Source organism: Apium graveolens, chromosome 10 (genome assembly GCF_009905375.1).
Source record: "Apium graveolens cultivar Ventura chromosome 10, ASM990537v1, whole genome shotgun sequence".
In the NCBI taxonomy this organism is placed as follows: domain Eukaryota; kingdom Viridiplantae; phylum Streptophyta; class Magnoliopsida; order Apiales; family Apiaceae; genus Apium; species Apium graveolens.
The window spans coordinates 10,662,598-10,673,215 of NC_133656.1; the positions used below are offsets into that span (position 1 = coordinate 10,662,598).

The window sequence follows — 10,618 nt, forward strand, 5'->3', positions numbered from 1 at the left end:
AGGCAAAAGAACATCCATGTCTTTCTCAATTTCCATCAAGATCTGGCTCCTAGGAGCGTTCAACCTAGCATAACCAATAAAAATTTATCCAGGCCCTCCCTTCTTCGGGGTTGAGTCAATGTCTTTCTCAACTCTAGGATACTTGTCCTTTGCATTGTATTTTTAATTTGTTTTCTCTTCTTGCTACCAGCGGGCTCCGTTGAGAATTGGCTAAGTCGAGAATCAGGATCTATCTAACAATCATGATATGATCAACTATTATGATATGATTATCCGTTGGAAGCTTCATTATCATCCGTTGACAATATTCAGTCATCCACTGATATATACAAATGATTATCAGTTGAAGCTACAACATATATCCGTTGATCAGGCTATCCCTTGAGAATGAATTGGATGATAAGTCAAGACTGTGAGATAAATCAGAAGGTGCTGATTTATAGGATCGTAGTTGATTTAGATATGTATAGAAACTATTCGAATAATATTATAACATATCTTGTAATTGATAGAGGATTGATTGTAGCTGTGTAGTATATAAACACAGAATAGGTTAACACTTTAAGTGTGGAACTCGAGTATTCGCATAACCTAGAAGATCTTATGAATATTGTTCTTGGGAGAGTTTTGTAACAGTTTATTAAAGATCAATATAAACTATTATTTGATTCATTAGTTCTTACTTTACTTTCATAATACATTGATTTGTTAGTAATTATATCCAACCCCCCTAAAACAAGTACTTTACTGGGTAACAAGTGGTTTCAGAGCGGTCAAATTAACTGTTAATTTGCAAAGGTCAAGATGTTTGGAAGTAAGTATGAAAGCATGATAATTCTCATCCTGAAGAAAGATGATTACTCTACATGAAGAGTAAAGATGTTGACGTTCCTTGAAGCTATTGATGATGCATATGTTGATATCATTAGAATATGACCTCCATACACTATGGAAATTGTAGCTATGACTGTAGATGCTCTTGAAAACTATGTCAGGAAGGAAAGATCAAAGTGGTCAAATCCTGAAAAAGCTGTAATGCTTAAGGATATTAAAGTCAAGAATATTCTACACAATAGTTTGGACAATATGATGTCAAACAGAGTGATTGCCTGAAAGACTGCGAAGGAGATATGGGATGCCTGGAAGACATAGTGCCCAGGTACAATGGCAATGAAGAAGAACAGAAAAGCTGTTCTTGTGCAAGAATCTGAGCAATTTGATGCCAAGACTGATGAGTTAATTACTGATATATATGATAGATTTCAGACAATGTTGAATGATCTATCATTGGTAGAAAAAGAATATGAAAGAGAAGACTCAAACACCAAGTTTCTGAGAGCTCTTCCAGAAGATTGGGATACCCAGGCCTCAATAATTAGGCACCAATATGATCTTGATTCTCTGACTCTGGATAAAGTGTGTGGGATGCTGAAAACTCATGACTTGGAGATTCAGCAAATGAAAAATAGAAAGGGACAGAAGATGATAACTATGGCTCTTAATGTTGAGAGTCATAAGGGCAACGAAAAGATGAGTGAGAGGTCTAGGAGAAGGAACATTGCGGAAGAGTTAGATACTGATGATGTATCAGATGCTGACACAGATACTGATGAGGATTTTGAGATTGATCTGGATGATTCTCAAGTTGTTGAAATGGCTGCAATGCTTGTGAAAGACTTCATAAGGATGAGGTTTGCAAAACCGCAGAGGAAAGGTGGTTTCAACAAAAGGTTTTTTGGTAATGGAAAATGCAGGTTCAGAAAGGGTGATGGTCAGTACACCAAGGGAAGGAAGGTTGACAAGACCAAGGTGACATGTTACAATTATAATGAAAGGGGACATCTGGATATTGAGTGCCCCAAGACAATTGGAAAGACTTTGGTCACAAGAAACTCTAACAGAGACTGGATAAACTCATCAGGAACTGACAAAGATGATGAAGGCTATGCACCCATGGCAACTCATTGAGAGGATGCCCCTGGAACGGATAAGGTACTTTCAGTTATATTCCCTGTTGATACTGATAATTTATCTGAACTAAAAATTTTCTTATACTCTTTGCATGTTACTTTTAAAAGTAAGACTATTGAAAGTGTTAGTTTGATTGCTGATAATAAGAGGCTGAGAGAAAGAAATGATTTTTTGGAAGCTGAGTTAGTTTGCATGTATGAGAATAAAAAAGCATGTAAGAAGGCACAACATAAGAAACTCAGATGAACATCAAGTATGCAGGACTAGAGAAAGTTCTATAATAAGAAAATGAAGTGTTTAAAATATGGATGACTTCAGGAAAGAATGTTCATAATTTCATCAGTAATAAAAACTGGAAAGAATATCTAGGTCATAATAAATTTAATGATAGAAATATCAATAAATCCATTAATAACACTCTGTCTATGAAGTTGGCACTACCTCTAAGAATACTGCTAAAAAGAAAGCTGAACTTAGAGTCCTAAAAAGAAAGAAGATCCTAAAATGCAACAAACGAAAAGCAAAAATATAGGACTTCTCTCTAAGAGTCGGTTAAATAGGAAAATTTGTGAGGTAATTTCTATGACTCCCAAATCTAGGTCTAAGAGAGGTAGATTCGGAAAACAAGGAATAAACAAGGCAAACAACTATAACTACATTCTTGATGCTCCTAGGAAAGCTTGTTTTAATTGTGGTAATGCTAATCATATTGCTATTGATTACAGGATGCCTAAAAAGAAAGTGTCTAAGATTCCTGAGTCTGTATTAGTGGTAGATTAGTACTATACAAATCAAAAAATCCTTGTTTCCATTATGATAATAGTTGGAATTCTATTTACACTTGTAAAGATTATCATAGTTTGTATCACAACAATTTTGATTCTTTACTAAAGTTCAATAAAATTGATGCTTTAAATAGAACTGCTAAACTGAATGTGCATACATCTTATAGAGTCAAAAATGTCAAGACAAATCCTTACAAGAAGTCTGCTAATGTAAAAATACGTAAGATCTCTAAAAGGACCCAACAAGTGTGGGTTCTTAAAAATTCTGACTGATTTCCATATTTATTATTATAGGGAAACAAGAAGAATGTGCTTTTCTTTGATAGTGGATGTTCAGCACATATGACTGGAACTAAATCCCTGTTGTCAGGATATGAGGAGAAGGCTAGCCCAATGGTTATTATGGAGATGGAAATCTAGGAAAAATAATGGGATATGGCGATATAATCATTAGAAATGTCATCATCTCAAATGTAGCTCTGGTAGATGGAAGGAAGCACAACTTGTTGAGCATTAGTCAAATTACTGACAGAGGTTTCTACGTCGCGTTCTATGATACGCACTGTGAAGTAGTTCATAAGATCACAAAGAAAACTGTCTTCAAAGCTTACAGATATGGAAGCATTTATGAAGCCAAACTTTATGCAAATACTGATGGCCCTGAAACTTGTCTGGTAACCAAGGTATTAGTAGATGAAAGTTGAAATTAGCACAAGAAGCTTTCTCATCTCAACTTCAATAATCTCAATGACTTGGTGAGAGAAGAATACAATCATGAAAATGTTGTACTTGTGGACTAAAATCTTAAATCAGGAAAGAAGGCAAATCCTGATGATAATACACAAGTTTAGGGGAGAAACGTAAATCTATCAGGAACTGATAGCACAGTTACAAGGGGGTCTTTGCATGGAACTAATCATGTAATTCACATTACTAATAAATTGTCAATTTCTAACAGATTGGTCAATAGAGAAAATATTCTTGATTTTCCCAATAAATAATCAATGCAGATGCTGAGGGGGAGAAATCATGATTAAATTCTTAATTTTGGATTACAAATTTTATCTCAGTAAATGATGGACAAGACATGATTTTTTTTAAAAAGGACAGTAATATTATTTCTTTCATGATTTTAATTGTTATAAAGTTGTTTTATTCTCTCTGAGTAATCAAGATAAACTTATCATCAGTATTTGTTTTATATTGGGAATAAGATCATGTAAAGAGACTTTGCTTTATTTGCCTAGATACGTGTAAGATTATGCATGCAGTATTCATTATTACATGGTTAATCAAAGGTGTCTCTTTAGATTTTTCCATTAGGATTTAGCTATAAAATCAATCTTCCTATCTCTTAGAAACCTCACACATTACTCAAACGTTTCACTCTCTCTACATCAAAGCTCTAAATCAAAATCTCCAAATCTTCACTCATTATTTCAATGGCTCACTTCTATACTAAAAAATATGGAGTATATTTGTCGGTTCTTAATCCTGAAGAAGGAAGACTTTATATTGATCCTTTCGGACTGAGAGTCCTAATTAATGGTCAAATTTTTCACCCTGCTAAAGTTCCACATACGATTTTTAATCATCTTTGGTGGGATGATCAGCTTGAGTTGCATCTTTTTAAATTAGACGTTCATTACGAAGAGATGCGAATGGCTGAGGAGGCAGAGCAAAGTCGACTCGAACTCTTGGAGTTATAAGAGAACATTATTTCTCTTACATCATCCATCTCTCGCATATACTGTAGGCGAGAGATGAAAAACAAGGAGGACAACAAGAAGGCGAAGGAAGAATAGTTATAGTTCTTAGGAGTTAGGATTACTTTATTTTGTAGTCTCTCTTGAATTTAAATATTATTATTAATGAAAATTCTCTGTTGTTTACTATCATGTCTCACTGTCATTACTGTTCTTCTTTTGATGTTTGCATGTGTGAATACTGTTGATTTCATATTTTTTGCTTAACATTCATATTTCACATGTGTACAACTAACTATTCTCAAGCTATTTTAATATTAACGAATAGATCAAGCACACAGGTTTTTGACAGGATTCAGATGATATTATACAGTATTTCCTGATAACAACAAAATGGTATTGGTTACCCTAGGTTTTACAATTTATTTTTACTTGTCTTTTACCTGTTGAAAGTTTTGAAAAAGATGAACTTTTGATGATCTTTCAAATCAATTTTAAATCTCTCACTGATTTAGAAAAAAGGAAAGATACTTTTAGAAGAGGAACAGTTTTACCACGAGAATTATGGGTGCTTTTGTCTAACAAAATGCGTCAAAAATATAGTTTTCCAAATCCCGACACTGTGGGACAGGGCATATCCAACCTTATTCCTGACCAAAGTGTCTAATTTTCTTCCATTAAATCAAAACACTCTATCACCTCTGGCAAAATCAAAGAGAATAGCTAAGACTGATGTGTCTAAGAGACAATCACATCTAAAGGTTGGTCCTATTCACCTAAATCTTTGGAGCACAAAGGTGGTGCAAGGAAGAAAAGTGTTTCATCAATAACAAAAATCAAGGAGAATGCAGGTAGAAAGAGAAGGCAAATTAGAGCCGGTGTTAGCTGGTTGATGAATCATCAGACACTGAGAGCGATAGTGATGATCAAATTATATTCAAGAAGCCCGCTAGACCAGTGGAGCTTACTGGTGCTAATGCAGAAAAAGGCCAAAGTTTAATTGCAGCTGTTAAGCCTAAGGAAAAAAATTGATGAAGGCAACATAAAAGGTTCAAATGATATCAGATGGTCTTACAATGTTTACTGATATTGCTCTAGATCAAGAATCTACACATCCTGACAAGTCATTGTCAAATGATTGACAAGTCTCTTGCAATTCCTGACAAGATAGTGACAATTCCTGATCAGAAAGTTAATAAATCTCAAACAGCCAAGATAGTTGAACTTGCTAAAGAAGTTGGTCTGCAGAAGTCTATAAAGAGAAAAGCACATACTTTCACAGTTTATAAAGGTAAAAAGACCAAACTTCAATCACTGCAAAAGGGGTACAGTACACAAGAACCATCTTCATAAAGTAAAGATCCACCTGTTAATGCCCCAGCTACACAAGAACCACCTGCTAAAAGTGTAGGTGCAAGCATAACATCATATCTGACTATTCCTGACATTGCTCAAGGAAGTCATATTTATGTGGCTAATGACATTCTGAAGACAGTACAAGACAAGGAAGCTCATCAAAAGCACATTGTTGGATTGTATGTCATTATAAATGATCCTATCTTTGAGGGAAGCACATAAGAACCTTCAGTTCAAAGGATTGAATAAGCTTCTACACCTCAAGTCACACAAGAACCAACATTTTAAAGTACTATTGCAGACTTAGTATCAAATCCTAATATGGAATAAATTCCTGACAAGCAGCACATTCTTGACAAAAGGACAATCCCTAATGAAGCTGTTCCTCATTCCACAAATCCAGATGTAATGATTACTTCTCAAGATAAGATTGAAATCATTTTTGTACAACCACCACTACAAGAAAAATGTTAATAGACATCACACATTAGACATCGGTCACTGATGCCACTGATGTCTCAAACATAATTGACATCACCCCGTGTTTATTCGATGTCTTTCTATTTTTAAGACACCGTCTATTTGAAAACCGATGTCTTAAGTTGAGTTTTTTAATATGGAATGCGCGGCCTCCTCAATTCTTTTCCCCCTTAACAAAATTTTTATTCCCTCCTTGACAATTTTAGGTTTCCCCCTCTCAAATTAAATAAAAACTAAAAACTCTCTCATTCTCACTCCCTCTCACATCTCTCTCACATCTCTCTCACAGCTCTCTCTGTCTCTCACAGCTCTCTCTCACAACTCTCTCTCACAGCTCTCTCTCCGACAAGAACACACCCTTCTCATCACTCACTCACTGTTACTCACCACCTCTCACCACATCTGCTATGCTCTCTTTTTCTCTCAGCTTTCTCTACTCTCTTCGCTCATCAGCTCTCTCTCTTTCAATTAGGTTATTTCTCTTTTCATTTTCATATTATAAAGTAAAATTAATTGGTCTTTTTTGCATTAATCGAAACCCTGGGTTTTTAAATCGAAACCCTAGTTTTTTAATCAAAATCCTTTAAATCGAAACCCTAGTTTTTAGAATTGGGGATTTTTTACAATAAAATCCAAATTGAAGTACTGTATGGTGTTACTAATTATTTTGAATTTGTTTTATACAGGAATTGCAAATCAATCATGATACGTGGCTTCAAGTTCTGGATATTCTTTCTACCACACAAAAGCTAAATATGAAATTCTTTGCGATCTAGGTCCGTTTAATGTCATACTTAGTTTTATGTTTTTTTACTTTGATTTGTTAGAATTAATAAAGGAGAGATGGCTCGATATGACAGAGCAATGAACGTGTTCTCACCGGAGGGTCATCTACTTCAAGTGAAATACGCTATCGAAGCTGTCCGTAAAGGTAACGCCTCCGTCGATGTTAGAGGTAGTGATACTATCGTTCTCGGTGTTGAGAAGAAATCACATTTTACTTAAATATCCTGAAGCCATTTTGCTTGATGACTGATGTTATGTTTGATTTGGTATTTATCGGGTGGTTAATTTGGTTTGATGATTTTTATAGCTATGTTGCGGAATTGTAGAGGTTTTATATTTTTGTAATTGGAATGTAGTATTTTAGGCATGTAAGAAATGATGTTATTTTGCTTGATGTTTTTGATATTATGGTCTGATTAGTGGATTTTATTTTTCTTGTTATATTCCGTAACTGTAGTGATTTTAGTTACAGTCTGCAGGTGGGTTTTAGTAGTGAAGGAGCATATATCTCATGGCCTAAATGGAAATGGAACCTATAGAAATCATTTCATGGTAGCACGTATAAAACATGAACAATGATAACTGACATGGAGTACCTTAATTTGCAGATTGGTAATGCATACATAGACGAGGAAACTCAATTTAAAGGAACAATAGATTACTACTGGTCACATGCTTTACTATCTATTGCATGTGCCTTACTACTCTAAGATTGATACTGACAGTATCACGTCTGAAGGAAAGAAAAAAATAGAAGGGAGGGAGATAAGAGACTATAGTAGTAGATCTGATAGATTATTGGTAAAAGATGATGAAAGATTTGTGAAGGTGAGTGGAATGAGCAATCACGTGAGAAGGAACAAGTTGTAAAAATCCATGAAAGACAAATAACTGTAACATACATATTATGATTTTTTTTGTCAGGTGTTATGATTTAAATGTTAATCAAATGAAGTAACAAATTCATCTTATGTGCTATCTATTTCCATTTTTCCAACTGAACATATTAAAATTTACTGCTTTAAAGCTCTTTGCAATATACAGCCCGATTGATCCATCTTGTTTTACATTTCAATACCTTATATTCATGAAGGATTCCCTGTTACCAAAACTAATTATTTCCTATATCAAACCAAATGAGTCATCTTGATAGTGTATCTCTTTTTTGTAATGAAGCCCGATATGACTGTATTTTGCCTGACTAAGCTGTACTTGTTCAATCCTACCTGCATAGTCTATCATGCTGAAGCTACAGCTCCTGGTGTATCACTATGCTGAAAGACTTGTATTTTTGTTGATTGTTTATTTATACTTTTGTCCTCAGGTTGAATATGAAAAAATGTCTGGCTGGCAATCTGATATTTCTTCCATCAGAAACTACTCTGATCTGCCAAAGGCTGCACGTGACTACATGGAAAGAATAGAAGAGCTTGTTGGTGTACCCGTTCATTACAAGAGATAGATGCCCTCATGTCACTATTCCTCCAAAGACATGGGAATCTTGCAGGTACACATATCTAGTAGATTGTTAAATCACAGCTTATCATCTAATCTTAAAATTATTTGACTTACAATTGGTACTCTGACTAATTATATAACGTTGTTATCTGTAGTGGTGTAATTGATTATACGGAAGCCCCAACAACAGTCTTGCCAGTTATCAAGGAACTTATGAACAGTGGCATCTGTGTCTGGCTATATAGGTGAACAAGAATTTTGCAATCCATTATACCCTTCAACCTACCTTATCCATACTTCTCTTCCCCTTCATATGTTTTTACCCTTTTTTCATTCCATTTTCCGCAAGCAGTTGGTATCTTTTCTATAGTATATATTACATTTGAAGAAAACCTAATTTTATACTGCATATTGTGCTATCTAATCAAAATAGAGTAATCTGAGCTGTTTGAAATGTGTAAAACTTGTATTTCTATTGTTTGCGTTTTTGTCTACTGAATTTACACATCTGAGACATGTTAACAAAATCATGGAAATTTCTTAATATCTCTTAAACAGTGTATAGAAGTAGAACTATATTATGCTTACTACACATTCTTTTTAAATTCTTCTGTTTTCTCCAGCTGACAGGAGAAAGAACGTGTTGTGTATGTTGATATGAGTAACCTTATTATTTGCCACTCCATGTATTATGATAATCTGCTTTGTTTCAGATGCATTGGTTCGTCAGGCATCAATGATTCTTAAGTGTAGTATATTGATGTACTACAAAAATAGCAGGGGTAGAATGTACCGTAAGCAGGTGAGCCAATGTACACTAAAAACAAAGGACCTAAAAATATTTATGTTAGTATCACCACATAATAAAAAAAATTGTGAAAGAACTTCATACAAGATATTAACTCTTTGCAGATTATATTTCTTTTCTAACTGTAAATGTTTTTCAAGGGAAAAATGTTAACTTTAGTCGAGTATGTTGTACTGCTATACCGTGCTTTCCTTCCGGCTCCAGTTTGGTATCGTTTCTTTTCGAACAATGAATATGGAAGCCTCTTTTCATCTCTAATTGCGGGGCTGTACTTGACTTTTAAGCTCATATCTATCGTTGAGAAGGTATGATTCTCTATGTGTTTGATGTATTAAGTGATCTTTGTTTTCTTATATATTGTTCCTGGTTTAATTATATCTAGTATGTAAAAGTAACAAACTGGGAAACTAATGTTAAGTTCTTTGGGTTTCCCTCAGGTTCATTATTCTCATTGGCCCTGTAGTGTTTTCCTAATCCTAGCAAGTATTCAGAGGCGAGAATCAAACGAATGGGTCACAGGGGCTAGGTCTTGGCCATCAGGCTACTTCCTCCTTTTCATGAGGTTGTTCCTGTGTGTTTTAAACCATTACTTTTATCCATCTCATACTGCTATACTGCTATGGATGTTTTTCCTGCAAACAGGTTAATGAAGATTTTATAAAGCTTTGTGTAAAAATCCATGAAAGACAAATAACTGTAACATATATATTATGATTTTTTTTGTCAGGTGTTATGATTTAAATGTTAATCAAATGAAGTAACAAATTCATCTTATGTGTAGTGGCATCAGTGTCTGGCATCAGTGCAGCGGGGACACGGATGGCGTAGTGTCAGTGACAACAACAAGATATGCCATAGACTATCTTCAAACTATAGTCAAAACACAATGGTACCCCTGGTACACTAAGGCTGAGGTACAAATACTACATTATCAGCAAGCACACACAAAACCCTTCCTCTAGTTGTCAAATCATGAATCATTAATTTCTTCGATGATGTTTTTCAAGGTGGGAGGATATGCAGTTGGATACAAAAATTTGACATTTGTGACTGTAAGGGGATCCCAACATTTTGTTCCAAGTTATCAGCCTTCTTGTGCACTTGCTTTGTTCTCTTCCTTTTTGGCTGGAGAGCTTCCTCAAACAAATGTCTCCAATATCCTAAACACTTCCTCATGAGGTCGCCATCCGGAGTCTATTATTACTAGACTAAACATTACTGGCTATGCAATAGGTATATAACTTACGATCATTATACTTTTGGATAAA

At 34.7% G+C, this 10,618-nt stretch overlaps 2 long non-coding RNA genes across 2 annotated transcripts; both read left to right on the forward strand.

Annotated features, from left to right (window-relative positions):
- The first annotated feature begins 6,583 nt into the window (after window positions 1-6,583).
- Window positions 6,584-7,225, forward strand: LOC141689973 (uncharacterized). The gene is made up of 3 exons (XR_012562626.1): window positions 6,584-6,770; window positions 6,985-7,074; window positions 7,159-7,225. It is a non-coding gene; the product is annotated as an uncharacterized LOC141689973 (long non-coding RNA).
- Window positions 7,226-8,532: 1,307 nt separating this feature from the next.
- LOC141689006 (uncharacterized) lies at window positions 8,533-9,712 on the forward strand. Its single transcript, XR_012562225.1, has 3 exons — window positions 8,533-8,591; window positions 8,698-8,787; window positions 9,256-9,712. It is a non-coding gene; the product is annotated as an uncharacterized LOC141689006 (long non-coding RNA).
- Window positions 9,713-10,618: the final 906 nt, after the last annotated feature.